Raw genomic sequence first — 18,158 nt, forward strand, 5'->3', positions numbered from 1 at the left:
AAAAAAATTTTTAAAAAAGGGCCCATTTTGAAAAAAAATTCGAATTTGCAAAAAAAAAGTCAATAATTGAATGTCTTGAGTTACAACATTTTTATTTTAATAGATATCCCACTCACATCTTCCTAAGTGACAAAATAGGTCTTAAAGGAAAAGACCTAAGCTTTCTTTTGAGCAAAAAAAAATTTTTAAAAAAAAGTCCCATATTGGAAAAAAATTTCGATTTTGCAAAAAAAAATTAAAAAATTGTTACAAAATATTTATTTTGATAGATATCCCACTCGCATCCCACTAAGGGACTAAAAATATCTTAAAGGAATGGACCTAGGCTTTCTTTTGAGCAAAAAAAAAATTAAAAAAGGGCCCATATTGGAAAAAAATTTTGATTTTGCAAAAAAAAATTAAAAAATTGTATGTCTTGCGTTACAAAATATTTATTTTGATAGATATCCCACGCGCATCCCACTAAGGGACTAAAAATATCTTAAAGGAATGGACATAAGCTTTCTTTTGACTATAAAAAAAAATTTTAAAAAAAGGGCCCATTTGGAAAAAAAATCGTATTTGCAAAAAAAAAAGTCAAAAATTGTAAGTCTTGAGTTAAAAAATATTTATTTTGATAGATATCCCACTCGCATCCCACTAAGCGACCAAAAGGGTCTTCAAGGATAATATCTAAGCTTTTGTTTGACCTAAAAAAAAAGATTAAAAAAGGGTCCATTTTGAAAAAAAAAAGTCAACAAAGTTTTTGATTTTGCAAAAAAAGTCAAAAATTTTATGTTTTGAGTTACAAAATATTTATTTTGATAGATATCCCACTCGCATCCCACTAAGCGACCAAGTAGGTGTTCAAGGAAAATATCTAAACTTTATTTTAAGAAAAAAAAAAAAAAAAAAAAAAAAAAGAGAAAAAATTTTAAAAAAAAGTCAAAAAAGTTTTTGATTTCGGAAAAAAAATATTAAAAATTTTTTATTTTTTTTTTTAAATATTTTTTTTCGAAAGATCGAAGAAATAGCTATCTATACTATTTGGGACACATTTTGCTAAGAACAATAGGTAATAAGTTACATGGATAAGAAAAAACCCCTGTTTGACCAAATTGTCAAAATTTTACCCCCTATAACTCAGAGAGTTCTCGACCGATGTTGTTGAAAAATTGTGTCTGAGTTACTATCCAATAGAGCTAACCTTGGTGCAAATTTCATCCCGATCGGAAGACATCGATTTCAAAAGTTGGTTCACTTGACATGAAATTCCCCATATATAAAAATCACATAAGAATATTTTATGACAATCGAATCATAATAGGTCATACATAGCTCCCATATAAGTCCCACAACCAAATATTTTGAAATTTGTCTAAATATATTTGTATACCCTTTTTTTATACTCTGTTTCTTCAGTTGAGGTTAAAAGGGAAAAATGTTGATCCAAAAGTATTAACTAATTATTGAGTATATAAATTGTTAAATTTCATACGTTCTAATAGGAATTTCAGTTATAAATTGCTGAATTAGATACAATTTTGTGTACATTTGAAATAAAATATCTTCTGCGTAAACTAGTCTTTCTAACAATTGTTATATTATTTCAGTTGTTATGCCATCATATTTAGGTGGAGGGTATTTAAAATTCGGCACGGCCGAATATAGTACTCTTACTTGTTTTTATTTACGCAAAAACCTTCAGAAAAATGATGACACCCGCAAACCAAATTTTTGAAATTAATTCTAGTATACAATATTCCATTTTTAAATATAGAGAGTTTATATATAAATAAATCTTTTCAACTCTAAAATAGTATTTTGTCTAACTAATATAATAAGCAACAAATAACAGTTTAGATCAATTGGAAAATTAAAAAAACCGCAAAAAAAAAAATTATAAAAATATTTTATGAAATAAATTAGCAGTTTTAAATATTAAAAATGAAGTAGTTATGTTAGCAAACTGAATTTTTATGATATTTTAGTTTTGTTTTAATAAAAAATTATTTTTTTTTTATAAAAAAATTGTTTATTTTTACTATTTGGGAAGGGCACTTGCCCGCCCCAGAATAATAGTCTAGCTACGCTTATGGTGCTGAATAATACCCAGGTATTTTGCTCAGTCTGTAATTGTCTGAAGTTTAGTATTTTGTTCCATATGGTCAATAACAGTAGTCCTGTTTTTCTCCAGCTAACTTTCTGTGACACAGTTGCAGAACATTTCAAAAATATTCGTCATAATCTGCCAGCATGAATTGACAACACTCCAACATAATATATAAAAAGTGTAGGGTGATCTCTTTAGGTTTTCCACAGCCAATTTTGTTCGTTTTATCTATTATGACCGATCTCTTCAATAGTCAGTTTCTGGTTTATATCTCAATAAATAATATCTCTAGAACCAATTAAATTACAATTGTTGTAACGCTTTGGAAGGCCTCTTCTGTCTTTAAGAAAGTTACTATCGTATTATAATTAAATTCAAGATATCTTCCTAGGAATGATACATGCGATATTCATGTTGACTACCAATTTTTGGGGGGTTAGGTTTTTCAGGAGTTGACCCGTCTGAGCTACCTCTCTTCCTGGGGATTTTAAGATCATGCAGCTCTCTTCGAACTACACTAAAGGAGAAGCTGCAACTTAAAAATAAAAACGCGTCAGATTAATTCAATAACGTTCATTATAATAGATTATAAAAGAAAAATTATATTGAAATACGATAAATTTGTTTTTTTTTTCATCATTTATTTATTGTATCTTCATTATTTAATGAACTAACAATAAATGGTTCAAATCTTATATCTAATATTATTATTTAATTAGTCCAGCCAGTGCCGGACGAAAAAATTTTGTGTTCATGGTTGTTTTGGTTAAATTGGCATTCTTCCTTCTAGATTAGGTCTGCTGTGTCCCTCCTTCTTAATCGAGTGTGGCCACGGTTATCTAATATGTTGCGGGCCAGCGGGTTTGGGTGAACTTCAAGTTTTTTTTAAATATTTTTGTACGTTTTTAGAGATTTCAGTTTTTACAATGGGCACGTTTAGATCTTTGTGTATATTCGCGTTTTTGATATACCAGGGGGCAACTGTGATCATTCTTAGAAACTTGTTTTGGCGTCTTTGGATCTTTTCTACATTTGACGCTGAGGCCGTGCCCCATAACTGTATGCCATAACACCATATCGGTTTTATGATCATGTTATAAAGTAGAAGTTTACAATCTAAACTAAGCGTGGAGTTTCTGCCAATAAGCCAATTAATTTGAATTGATTTCAATTTCATTTGAGTCAACTTTGCATCTATATGACTTTTCCATGTAAGGCGACGATCGAGATGTATTCCGAGGTATTTCACTTCCGATTGTTGAATTATTGTTTGGTTATTGATATAAATAGGGGGGCATGATTCTCTACGCAATGTAAATGTAATGTGTGTATAGTTTTGCTCGTTGACTTTAATTTTCCATTGTTTTAACCATTTTTCTAATTCAAATATGTGGTTTTGTAAGTAACGAAACGCTTCTTGAGGGTTTTCATGAATGCTTAGAATAGCAGTATCATCAGCAAATGTTGATGTATGAGTGCGATTGTTAGTTGGCATATCAGACGAATGCATCAAATATAAAAAAGGTCCCAGGATACTTGAGGGACTCCAGCTTCAATGGGTTGTGCAGTACTTAAAAAATTTCCCTCTTTAACCTTAAATGTTCGACCAGTTCAATAGCTTTCCAACAGCTTATGTGTGTTTGCCGGTAAATTTTGACTCAATTTGTATATTAATCCAGCATGCCATACCTTATCAAACGCTTGAGAGATGTCGATGAAGAGTTCAGAACAGTATTTCTTTTCTTCAAACGCTTTTCTCACCATATTTAAAAGTCTATGGGTTTGTTCGATAGTACTGTGTTTTCTTCTAAATCCAAATTGATGATTCGGAATACAATTGTTTTCAGTTAACATCGGGTACAACTTGTTCATAAGTATCTTCTCAAATAGCTTTGATACATTAGACAATAGGCTGATGGGTCTGTATGATTCTACTTTTGTGTGATCTTTTCCCGGCTTGGGTATCATGATAACCAGTGAAACCTTCCATTCTGGAGGATAATATTCAAGTCGTAATATAGCATTAAAAATAAAAAGAATTATTTTTATTGCTATCCGGGGTAGCTCCATAAGCATCTTGTTGCTGATCTTGTCCATACCAGGCGCTTTCTTGGGATTTAAATCAGCAATAGCATTTTCGATCTCTCGAATCTCAAAACGTAGGGGTACGGCTGCTCCAAAATAGGGTGCAACAGGTGGCAACTCAATTGCTTCGTTTGATGTGTTCGGTGTAAATACTTTTTTTAAATGATTAACAAACAGATTCCCTTTTTCAGTATCATTTCTTGCCCAACCACCACTTGATAAATAATAATTACGATAAATAAATAATTTTCAACTTTAAATTAATATTTTTCCATATTGAAATAAAAAATTTCAATATTACTAGAATTTCGTTAATGTTTGTTATTGATTCAATAAGGTTTTTATTGATTTTAAGTTGTCCTTTCTCTGGGTGTACTTTGATGATTTTATAATTTTGGTCTATCGTTAGCAATTTTTGTCTGTTGGGATGGTTACCCCAGTTGATTCGGGACAAGAGTCTCCCAACACTAAGGTATCATCCAAATCTTCGATTAACAAGTTAGGATCCTTCAGTTAGGTTCACTCGCTCCATGGCGACCTGTTCTGATTTGTTTTCATTTGTATTTATGTTTAATTTTGTATCCATCTAGATCCGCCATGTTCCGCTATTGAAACGGAGACACCTCGTGTAGGGTGCGGCTCTACACCGCGCATCGAAGGTCATTAGATACCGAAGCAGTTTAGGCTTTATCAACAGATTAGCTATGTTGCTAATTAACCTAAACAACAGCTTTCAAAATCATTAGGAGCTACTTAAGCAGTTATTTCAAAAAGTTTGCAAGCCAACCAGCTGAATCGACACTAAAGCCAAATATCCATGGCGCTAGGTAATTCTCTGTATTTGGTGGGAGCAAAACGGTCGTATCTACTATGAGCTGCTGAAACCTATCTAGATCATTATAGGGAATCTACATATACCGAACGCCACTGATTCGTTTGAAGCGAGCAAAAAACTACCACAATATTCGCCCAGACAAGAACCCATAATATTCCATCATGTCACCACTCGGCCAAATGTAACAATACCTGTTAAAAGGTATTTAGAATAAAGTGGTTGGGAAGTTTTACATCACCCGCTTTTTAGTCCAGACCATGCCTCGTCCGACTACTATTTGTTTCGATCGATGCTGAACGCTATCTCTGGGATACGCTTCACTTTGGAACAGAATAACAGATATTGGCTTGATCCGTTCTAGGGATCAAAAGATGAGCAGTTCTTTTGGGTCGAAATCCATATTTTGCCAGAAAGATGGGAAAAGTTCATAGCTAACAATAGTCAATACTTTGAATAAATTTATATTGTACAAATGTTTGAAAACAAAAGCTAAACATTTAAAAAAATTACTCGTATGACTAAAGTAGCCAAATAACTTCACTTTCAAAGGATCATATGAGAAGCCGCAGAACAAAAAGTACTTTTCGAATTTGTTTACAAATTCATTTTTTGGTATTTTTATAATATTTGGGTTGAAATCCTCTAGAAAAAATCAATTTTCCAAAATTTTTAAATTTTCAAAAAAGTACCTTTTGTTCTGCGGCTCTTCATATAGGTGTCAAAGTACCTGTACCTTAGCACAAATTACATACACTGTCGTCATCAACACAGCAGGGTTGTATAATAAATTTAAAATAATTACATAATTCATTGGTTTAGGTGCTAAACGCAATATGATTAGCATTATGGGCTACAAAATATTGAATAAATATTTCATGGCTTAAAGTACTTTATTACCAAAATGCATTAGATTTAAAGATTTTATTTTTGTTTCACAAAATGTTTAAATATTTAATGATTTTTGCTTAAAAAAAAATTACATTTCATTGCTACTTTCTCCCATTAAATATAAAATAAGAACATAAAGACATGAAATACTTCTGGAGGTACCAAATTAAGTACTTTCTCTTACTCTCCTACAAATAGGAAGTAGTTAAAATTTTTGTACTTAATCTTATGAATTTATTAAATACCTAAACTTATTACTTTCTTTTTTTTTACTTCCAATAAATTTTGAACAGGACTTTCACCTATAAAAATCTGTTTTATATTGAATAATTTAACGGTTTATTAGAAAGTTTGGTGTTAAGGACATAAAAAGACATGAAAAAAAAGGACACGTGTTGTTTGTTGGTCATAAAAATTCTGCTATATTTTAAAGGTGACATCATATTACAATTCCCTTGAAATATTCAAGTACAGTACATATTTATGAATGAAGAAACTGCTTAGAATAAATTTGTTTGATAAGATTTTCTAGTTAAGTGGACTCTTAAAGGAGCCACAGGATTTGAAGATCTTTTGACTACTCAAGGTGTTGCAAGCAAGAGCTATAGTTAGAGTTGTAAAACATTTGTTTGCTTCAAAAAAGCGTGAAATATAAAAGGAGTTTTTCAAACAATAAAATCCATAAAATTTTCTTTCGAAATTTTCTTTACAATTTCAGTTTTTGTTTTATTGCAAGGCAGTCGTAGTAGATCTTTTAAATTGACATGTTATGCCTGATAATGAAGTGATCAGCCTACCAAGTTGTGCTGTCATAAACATAAAGGTTGAGCATTTGAAATCCTGCTGTTCTTTTTCTGCACATTCAAAGTGTTTCTTAGGAATTTCTGTCAACAAAGCACACACTTGTACGTGATTTTGCTTATTTTTTTGATATTTTTTTGCTGCCTTTTGTGCTGCTTGCATTATTTGTGTCTTGTGGAGTTTGTATTGAAAATTTTCACTTTCTAGGTATTTTGCATGTATTGTTTGAAACAAAATTTGAAGAATTTCTATTGTTAAAATTATTTTTTCTTATTTTGCTTGTCATGTTATAAAGTATTGTAAAAAATTGTAAAATTTCATTTTATTTTCTCTTTTTTTAGGAAATTTAATTGTTAAGCGTGAGCATAATTATGGTTTTACAATTGTTTTCCATAGATTTCTTTGCTGTTTATTTGTGTTAGAGCACGTTTGTTGAAAAATAAGAAGGTTACATGATGTGTTGAAAAATTTTATGAATGAAAATTAATTAAAATGTTTAGATTTGAAAATCAATTGTTGGCCAAAGATGATTCAATGTGATGAATGAATGAGTGAGTCTTTGGAAATGTGTGTCACGTTTTTTTTTGTTTTCCTTAATTTTATTCCTCTAGGGAACATAGGGCTTCGACAAGATTATCATCTTACTATATCGTTACTATAATTTTTGATTTCATGCTAAGTTTTATTTAGCTTTGTTGCGTCCGTTAGTATTGTTCTTCGCCAAGTGTTCGCTGGGCGTCCTCTTCTTCTGCTGCCTTGCGGGTTCCAGTCCAGTGCAGCTCTGGATATACTTTCGATGGGCTTACGGAGTGTATGCCCAATCCATTTCCATTTTCTTCTCTTGATTTGGTTTTCGATGGGTGTTTCTTTGGTTTTCCTCCAAAGGTCTGTATTGGTAATTGTGTTTGGCCAGAATATATGGCATATAATTCTTATGATCTAACGGAAATAGGATAATTATGAAACGAGCTCTGGTTGATTTAATGATGTTTCGTAAATGATTTTTTTTTTTTTGGATCGGCTGGGTTGGTTAATTTTCAATGACCGAACGGACATTGAATTGAAGAGGATTATTATAAAAAATGCTTTGGCTGATTTAATGAAAAGGACTCTGCTTGGACATTGTCTTTGAAATCAAAATTCAATGAAACACATCAGGATCTTAGCATGAATTCAATTACTGATGGAGTCTTATATTTGTATTATGGAGTTTGAGCACAACTCTTCTCCCCTTTAACAACTTTATAATCCCTCTCCCTCCTTTTTTACATTTCATTTTACCTTTAAACTTGTATTTTAAATAATAAATGAAGACATTAACAAATCTTTAACAGGACATTTTAGCATTTACAACATCTTCATCCTCTTTAAAAACCAACAACAACAAAAACTCTCAACAATAAAATTTCTACATATTTCCATTAAAAATGTTTAACATGAGTCTGCAATTACTACGCACAACAACAGCATTCAACAAATTTACTACATTTACTATCAAATAATTCATAACAATTTCTAATGTATTTCCCTTTTTGAAAAGCAAAGCAATGTATTGTCCTCCTAAACAACAGACAAATAAAACCATAAGTAAAAAATGATTGTTAGATGAAAAACACTATTTTACCTTAAAAAGTACCTTATAATAATGAAACATAATGCATAATGTGTTGTAAGTAAGTAATTCTATGCCATGCAACATGTGCTGCATAAATGTTTTAACTACGTAGTATGTACGAACGTACTTTACTCCTCCTACAAGAGTACATTCATTCTATTTACAATAAAATCTGCAGATGTCATCTTGTTATGTGAGATTTTCAATTTTTTCTTTTTTTTTTTACAAAATCATTTGTATCTAGTATATTCTTTATATTATTCAGCTACATTTTCATAAAGTGTTTATAGGAAGAAAAAAAAAAAGTGGTTTTATAAAGTGCATGCATGTGTTTTACAAAATACTTACTTATGTTATAGAAGGTACTACGTTGCTAGAAATAAGGTACATAACTGCGTACTTAAGTGATGGAAATTCTAACAAGTACTTGTACTCTTTACGAGTCTGCATGTAGACATGTGTGTAAAGACAAATAAGTTTTTAACGATTTAACAAGGATAGTGATTTATGTGTTATAAAATATAACAATTTTTTTTATCATTTATCTCGGAAGTTAAAGAGTTTAGGCGCTATGCATTTAATACATACAAATAACACCAGGTCGATGGCATAACTAAATGTGTGGAAGCCTAGTTTGATAAGTTTTTTCAACTGGTCATGGTTGACCAGAGTCCACAGCAGAGCAGATAATACAAGATAATGTGTACAGCCCGTGGTTCCCCGTATGTTCCTCATAAGTCCAACTGATGACTTATGAAAAGGATGTATAAACAAGCATATGAATGTATAAATAACACCAACGTACTCATATTTCTGACCAAAATTCGATTTTTTATATAAAAACTCAAAATATCGAAATTCGCTAATAACTTGGCAAATAAGCGTTTAATCAAGAAAAGCAAATCGATCTCTGATCACTCATATTTCTTAACAAAAATCAATTTTTTATATAAAAACTCAAAATATCTAAATTCGCTAATAACTTGGCCAATAAGCGTTTAATCCAGAAAAAGAGCTCGATCTGTGATCCCCCATATTTCTGACCAAAAATCGATTTTTTATATAAAAACTGAAAATATCTAAATTCGCTAATAACTTGGCCAATAACCGTTTAATCAAGAAAAAGAGCTCGATCTGTGATCACTCCTATTTCTGAACAAAAATCGATTTTTTATATAAAAACTCAAAATATCTAAATTCGCTAATAACTTGGCCAATAAGCGTTTAATCAAGAAAAGGAGCTCGATCTGTCATCACTCATATTTCTGACCAAAAATCGATTTTTTATATAAAAACTTAAAATATCAAAATTCTCTAATAACTTGGCCAATAAGCGTTTAATCAAGAAAAAGAGCTCGATCTGTAAGCGCTAATATTTCTGGCCAAAAATCGATTTTTTAAAATCAGGCCAAAAATAAGTGGAAGTCTTATGAATGGAAGCATCCTCTTTTGTAAACATTTCTTGATGTTCGTTCTTTTGCCGCAATTTCATATTGTTTGAAAATTGGGAAAATTTTCTGCTTTTGAGTCCTAATATTCGACAAGTATATTTTTTGTATAACATTTGACTTTAATTTCCGTGCTCTGCCTTTGGCCTCTAACTTTAAGCAGAGATCCTGTCAGGAACTTGTTGAGCCTTGTATGTTTTTAAACCTGCATTAGCTTTAACTCTTTGTGCCAAATAGTTCGAGTACTAAGCTAACCGGACTGCTTTCCTACCGGATGTGTTGGGAGCTCTTTTGAAAATGCTTTATATTTATTGGCTTTAGAAACATCATGTGGACCATTCCTTCTACATGAACCAAGTTTTCTATCAATGGATAAGTTCTCCCGATACCATTTAATAGCATTGACGGTTTGTATAACTTTTAGTAGGACGAAGTTGGGTTTTGTTCAAAATATTTAATAATTTAAGTATGCATTTTTTTCTTGTCAATCATTTTAATCAGGTTAACAACAAATGAACATAATTGACATTAAACATGCTTTACAAAGGTAATTGATAAAAAAATCAATACATGGGTTAAAGTTTTAATGAAAAAAGTGTGTTAACGGTTTTTCGATCTCAGTCTCAGATAGTAGTCAAACTAAGATTAATAAGACTATGAACAGATGGCTCCCTTTTCTGTGTTCAATGTGCCAAATGTTTAAAGGGTATCAAGTTCAACGAGAAGGTCATTAGCATTCTTAAAAACTGCATTCGATGTTTAGACGAACCAACTGAAAAAACGTAATCATGAGAGATGAATGCTAAAGGCAATTTATGCCTTTTGAAAGAAAACTTTCAGGAAGTTATGTGTAACATAGTGGGTCCCTCACAATGCTAAGTCTAGGTTCGAAGGTTCAGGCAGACTGAATCATGACCGTACTGGCGGTGCAACGATCATACAAAACGTATCCAGGCGCTAATCTTGGGACAGCGAACGAATTTGATGGTAGCTTTACCGAAAATTGCTGGAATCGTTAGAATAAGAATACCAGTAAGAGATCTCTGATCTCAAAACTGTTACATGCGGAAATTTATGCCATTGATAAAGCAGCGAGAATTATCCGAGAATTAAATCTCGAGACATCGACAATTGAAATCTACGTGGATATCCTTGCATTAATCAAGACTCTCAATTCCATTATAATGTTGGAAATGTCTTTACATTTAAATTTATTTCCTGACCAACTTGGCCTGTTTGTATGGGATATATCCTCTTGATTGCAGTATCGAATAGCACTGATGAATGGGCAAAAAGGACCAAGACTCTTTTAGATCTTGGTAGGAACTCGATTAAACCTCAAAGTGGGCACTTCATGATAGGAAATATCACAATGTATATTGACTAGGACATCTTGGAACAGGCATTTTTTATGATCTTCACTGTCTGTTCTGCCACTGCTTAAAGGAAACCATAAAATTCTCAAACTCCACCAGTTCAGGGAGAGAGATTTCTAGTGTTCATATATAAAGGTCTTCCAATAGCGACTTTCGAACCTAGGTCATATTGTTAAAATACATCTGTCGAATTTTCTGTAATTTATTCAGTTTGTTTGGCCGAATCACCATGGACGGATATAGCGTTAAAAAACATGTGCAAATGATAAAATTGTTTTATCAAAATGGGTGTTCGGTTCGGAATACATTCTACACGCTCCACCAATTTTACGGTCCATTTCCGGATGACTAGAAAACTACAAACTACAACTACAGATTCAAGAAAATGCCAATGTTTTGTGTAAATTCTGGGCTGGCTTCGCCATCGGTCCATATTTCTTTGAGAATGCCGCATAGTGGCGCCATTTGAGTTTTTTCGTTACAAAAATCATAACTTTTGAACCAAATGAGATAATCAAGAAATTTAAAAGGCATATGATAGCTAATTGATCAGCCTATGAAATGAATGTTTGAAAATGGTTCTACGCCATTCAGGTGCCTACTTGTGGGTTAGCAAAGTTGACATTTGTGGAAAAATCAATTTTATGGGAAGTAAAATAAAATATTTTTTAAATTTTTTTAATTTTTTATTATTTCTTAATTTAATTTTTTTTATTTCTTTTATGATTTAAAATTATTCCAGAAAAGATTAAAAAAAGTTTTTTTTTGAAAATAAATTTTTTGGTTTGGTTTTCACGGTCATATGTAATTTTTGAAACCATTTCAAAAAAATACATGTAGCAAAAAATGGGGCAAGGACGGGCAGCTGGGAATTTTTGCATTAGGTAAAAGAGTAATCAAAGAACTTATTTTGAAAATATGGCAAATATAGAAATTGACAGTTTTTTTTATTTTCCTTTCCCAAAGTTGAGAAATATTGTAAAAATGGATAGTTGGTTAATATCGATTTACCTGAACAAATTCAAAGCAAACAGTACAATTTTTGTTGATTCTTTTCTTAATAAATATATCTATCAAAAGAATCAAAAATAATGACGATCAGTTACATAGTTTTCGATATATTGTATCTGAAAGCCAAATTACCTAAAAATTGTCTGTTTTTTTGAAAACTGAAAATCAGTCAACTTTGAAGGGATATATCTTCTGAACCAAAAATCTGATTGTAATAAGAGTAGCGTTTTTGAAATCGTTGAACAATTTACTGTAAAAGAGGTTTATTCAATATTTTTTTCGGGGCACATGAAATTTTGATTTTTGCAACCTCACTTGTTCTACGGGCGCCACTGTGCGACGTTGGCCAGGCCATCGACATCAATGGCGATCACTAGAGGAAGGTGTCATATTGGACATTGAGGACATTGTCATCTCACGTGTAGGTGATGTGAACTGGCCACCGAGATCGTGCGATTTGACCCAGTTAGACTTTTTCTTGGGGAGTTTTCTTAATAAGAGCAAACCACAACGGCCCTAAAAGCTAACATAACCCATGCAATCAGTCAAATTCAGCCTGATTTATGAATATTTTTTAATGAAATTTCACAGTTATATAGATTTTTCTATTCAAAATGGAAAAATAAAAACAAATTTTGAAATTTGTTATCCAGTATCCCGCAATTCCCAAAAAAATCTTGAAAAATCCCAAAAATGGGATTTTTTCGTTTTTTGGCTACAATATCCATACCAGGGGCGGGGTTATCGAAACCCTTTACAAAATAATTAAGAACTTATTGGGCCATCTAAAATAGGTTACTATATTTTGATATCGAGAATGCGATTTGAGAATTTCTGCCCTAATATTGAATTTTACATAAAAAATAGGCATTTTTGGAATGGACCTGATCCCGTCGGTATCAAAAATTATAAATTTTATTTTCATTTAAAATATTTGGCGTAATGTTAGCTTTTCAAAAAGTACAAATTCATTATACATCCTCTTAGAAATTTTTTAGATAACTTAAAAAGAATAAAAGTACTTTTTTCCCAAAAAAATTGCGAAAAATCGCCTTTTTTAATTTTTTTTAATTCAAGACTTTGGACTCAGCCATGATTTTTAAACGCTTCTTTCTGTATTTGATATATAGATCTATTGTTAATTCTATAAAAGTAAAATGGATAAAATCGGGGAATATTTGGAACCGCGGTCACCAAAAAACTGGAGTAGGGTGGGTAAAAATGTTGAAAATTAAATTTTCAAATGCGAATATCTCCTAACCTATAAGAGATAATTGATAGCTTTATGTAGTGCTCGACGAGAAGATTCTAAATGTGCAATTTTTTATAAATCATGACACAAACGAAGAAAGAGGATCATTTTAAAAATTGAACATACCCGAGGTGTCCTAATTTGGGAACCCCTGGTCCCGCTCCTGGTGGGTTCATGAGGTCCAAATTCAAAACTTAAATTCGACTACACTACCTCTTAGCGCATGCGAAATTTCATTCCAATCGGCTTAAGGGTTTTGAAGTTACAGATTTATTTCCATCTTTCTTTATTCTCATACCACTGTGCGCTGTAATAGAAGCGGAGAAGACATATTTTTTAAGCTCCGAATTAATATTAAGCTGTACCTCAGATCCATTAATTTCCACATAATTTTTAGATAGGCGCTTACAAAACCGGAAACGTTTCACACTTCTACCAGAAGTAATACAACTGTTATGTTGCAGTGAACCCATGGAAGAATTTCACTTTAGCCACCAAGACAATGAAATTAATGAAAGCGAAGAGGACCTTTTTGATTTAAATTTACTAAATGAATTAGATTTAAGCAATTACTAAAAGTTTTAGTATAATTAAAATAAATTAATGTATTAAGTTTGCATTAATGATTGTAAATGGGTTAATTTTTGGTGGTTAGTGGGTTAAATTCCATTTTTTTAATAGAATTATTCTTACTTTCGAAATTCTTTAAGGTTTTGGTTTGAATACCATGATTTTGTAGTCGTTATTAATTTAGCACAGAAAAAGTAGTCATTTAACCTGAAATAAATATAAAATTATTACTTGTTAAAATGTAAATTAAACATTTATTTGATAGTAAATAAAAATAATTGTTTCACTTAAAATAGAACGTGAGAATTGAATTTGCCCCTACAAAATTTTAGAATTCAATTAAACTCTCTACAGCAAGCCATCTCCTCTAACAAATATGAAAAGGAAATATTTTGTTAAAACCAAAAAACAAATAAACAAACTAATTTTTTTTATTTATTATTTTTAATGTTTTCGTAAAGTATCTACACTCACTCCTCTGGGAACAAATAGTCAACATATCCTTTATAAAATTTTAGAAAAAAACACTAAAAAAAAACATTTCTTAAGAAGTACTTAAGGATCATAAAGAACCTTCTAACAATTTGTTAGAATTTTCTTAAATCTATTTGCTTTACATAAGCATTTTCCTTTTCAGTTTCTGCTAGTGTAATCATATGTGTTGTTTTTTAATATGATTATATTTTCTTTTTCCCAGTCCTTACACATCCTTCTCTTAATGCTCTTAAGTAGTTGAGATGTGGTAAATTTTTCTTTTTCTCATTATAAATTGTAATCTGATCACAATGTTTTCTTTTTCAAAATTATGTCACTCTAGAGCATTTCATTATTTCTTTATATGGATTTTGGTTTTCAATTTTGTTTTAGAAAATTTTGAGAAATATGTGATCACGTATCATTCAGCATAATTTTGTTTTACTTTTTAGGTAAGATTTTAAAAGTGTTTATTTTTGTGGGCCTAAGACAATATAAAACCACTTTAATCCTGCCAAGTGGTCAGGGCGTTAACTACATGATACTATACTTAATGCAACAAAAAGTATAACAGTTTTTTTTCTGAAAATAGTTTTGGAAATGACCGGGCCACGCCTTTAAAGATAAGATTTGTTTAAGGTTTCATTCAATATTGAAATTGTATTGCTGGAATAAAGGAAGAAGAGATGTTTGGATAAAAGAAAAATTAAAAATAACATTCAAGCAACCACAATTCGCTATTAATTTTATTACTTTTCCCTGATCGTATTAAATAGGGCAGTCTGAAGGCATACAAGTAGGTTAAGGGGTAACTAATGATGGTTTTCTTTAAACTAATTGTTTGATTTAAATATCAATTCACTCTAATAAAAATGTCTCGTACTTTAAAACGTCTAGACTCTAGAGAAATGTTTTGAAATAGAAAATTAAACCACTCGCGAAATCAAACGAAACATTATTTGAAATTGTAATTCAAAGTTTCTTCTTTATTCTTAATTCATTTAGACATTTCAATTCAATTTCACTTTCTGCCACACTTCTTATTGTTTATTCCGCTTTAATATACCAACAATCCACCTGATTTCCCAATTCTTAACTCGTTTTCAATTAAAATAAAAATTCTTTTTATTTTTTAACATTTGCAAAATTGCAAATAATTGTAGAAAACCAACATAAAAAAGAAAACCAACACAAATTTAATTAAACCACAAACGTAATTTTCTCTAAACATTTTGCAACATTTAGTTTATAGTTAGAAGCTTCTCGTACTCAGCTAAATTTAGTTTCAATGAAATTAAACAAGAACAATTGTTAATAACTACAACAAAATGTTGCACATACTTGTACACCACTCAAGACCTGAAACGCAACACGTTTAAAGTCCACCGCCATGTGCCAAATAGTGTGCAGCAGTCGGAGTTTATTTTCTATTTTGGTCAAAACATTATTAACAAAAAAATACTTAATAGAAAAAACAACACAAAATAATAATGAAAAAAACTAAAATAAAACTACAAAACTAGTTTAATGGTGAACAGAGCAGAGAAAAAAAGGTACATTGGACTTTAATTTTAGCAAGAGAATAACATGACACGCTCAGAAGAAAAAAATGGTTGAATTAGAGGAAAACTGTCTGTTTTCTTTATAGAAAACAGTCTTTGTAAGACAGTTTTCCTATAGAAAACGGTCTTTGTAAGACAGTTTTCCTATAGAAAACAGTCTTTGTAAGACAGTTTTCCTATAGAAAACAGTCTTTATAAGACAGTTTTCCTATAGAACACAGTCTTTATAAGACAGTTTTCCTATAGAAAACAGTCTTTATAAGAGAGTTTTCCTATAGAAAACAGTCTTTATAAGACAGTTTTCCTATAGAAAACAGTCTTTATAAGACAGTTTTCCTATAGAAAACAGTCTTTATAAGACAGTTTTCCTATAGAAAACAGTCTTTATAAGACAGTTTTCCTATAGAAAACAGTTTTTGTTAGACAGTTTTCCTATAGAAAACAGTCTTTGTTAGACAGTTTTCCTATAGAAAACAGTCTTTGTTAGACAGTTTTCCTATAGAAAACAGTCTTTGTTAGACAGTTTTCCTATAGAAAACAGTCTTTGTTAGACAGTTTTCCTATAGAAAACAGTCTTTGTTGGACAGTTTTCCTATAGAAAACAGTCTTTGTTGGACAGTTTTCCTATAGAAACAGTCTTTGTTAGACAGTTTTGCTATAGAAAACAGTCTTTTGAAGACAGTTTTCCTATAGAAAACAGTCTTTTGAAGACAGTTTTCCTATTTTTGTAAGACAGTTTTCCTATAGAAAACTGTCTCTGTAAGACAGTTTTTCTATAGAAACTGTCTCTGTAAGACAGTTTTCCTATAGAAAACAGTCTCTGTAAGACAGTTTTCCTATAGAAAACAGTCTTTATTAGACATTTTTCCTATAGAAAACAGTCTTTGTTAGACAGTTTTCCTATAGAAAACAGTCTTTGTTAGACAGTTTTCCAAGAGAAGTCTTTGTTAGACAGTTTTCCTATAGAAAACAGTCTTTGTAAGACAGTTTTCGTATAGAAAACAGTCTTTGTAAGTCTTTTGAAGACAGTTTTCTTATAGAAAACAGTATTTTGAAGACAGTTTTCCCATAGAAAACAGTCTTTGTAAGACAGTTTTCCTATAGAAAACGGTCTTTGTAAGACAGTTTTCCTATAGAAAACGGTCTTTGTAAGACAGTTTTCCTATAGAAAACAGTCTTTGAAAGACATTTTTCCTATAGAAAACAGTCTTTGTTAGACAGTTTTCCTATAGAAAACAGTCTTTGTTAGACAGTCTTCCTATAGAAAACAGTCTTTGTTAGACAGTCTTCCTATAGAAAACAGTCTTTGTTAGACAGTTTTCCTATAGAAAACAGTATTTGTTAGACAGTTTTCCTATAGAAAACAGTCTTTTGAAGACAGTTTTCCCATAGAAAACAGTCTTTGTAAGACAGTTTTCCTATTTTTGTAAGACAGTTTTCCTATAGAAAACTGTCTCTGTAAGACAGTTTTTCTATAGAAACTGTCTCTGTAAGACAGTTTTCCTATAGAAAACAGTCTTTGTAAGAAATTTTTCCTATAGAAAACAGTCTTTGTAAGACAGTTTTCCTATAGAAAACAGTCTTTGTAAGACAGTTTTCCTATAGAAAACAGTCTTTGTAAGACAGTTTTCCTATAGAAAACAGTCTTTGTAAGACAGTTTTCCTATAGAAAACAGTCTTTGTTAGACAGTTTTCCTATAGAAAACAGTCTTTGTTGGACAGTTTTCCTATAGAAAACAGTCTTTGTTGGACAGTTTTCCTATAGAAAACAGTCTTTTTTGGACAGTTTTCCTATAGAAAACAGTCTTTGTTGGACAGTTTTCCTATAGAAACAGTCTTTGTTAGACAGTTTTCCTATAGAAAACAGTCTTTGTTAGACAGTTTTCCTATAGAAAACAGTCTTTGTTAGACAGTTTTCCTATAGAAAACAGTCTTTGTTAGACAGTCTTCCTATAGAAAACAGTCTTTGTTAGACAGTCTTCCTATAGAAAACAGTCTTTATTAGACAGTTTTCCTATAGAAAACAGTATTTGTTAGACAGTTTTCCTATAGAAAACAGTCTTATGAAGACAGTTTTCCTATAGAAAACAGTCTTATGAAGACAGTTTTCCTATAGAAAACAGTCTTATGAAGACAGTTTTCCTATAGA

This window comes from Calliphora vicina, chromosome 3 (assembly GCF_958450345.1).
Source record: "Calliphora vicina chromosome 3, idCalVici1.1, whole genome shotgun sequence".
NCBI classification, from domain to species: Eukaryota; Metazoa; Arthropoda; class Insecta; order Diptera; family Calliphoridae; genus Calliphora; species Calliphora vicina.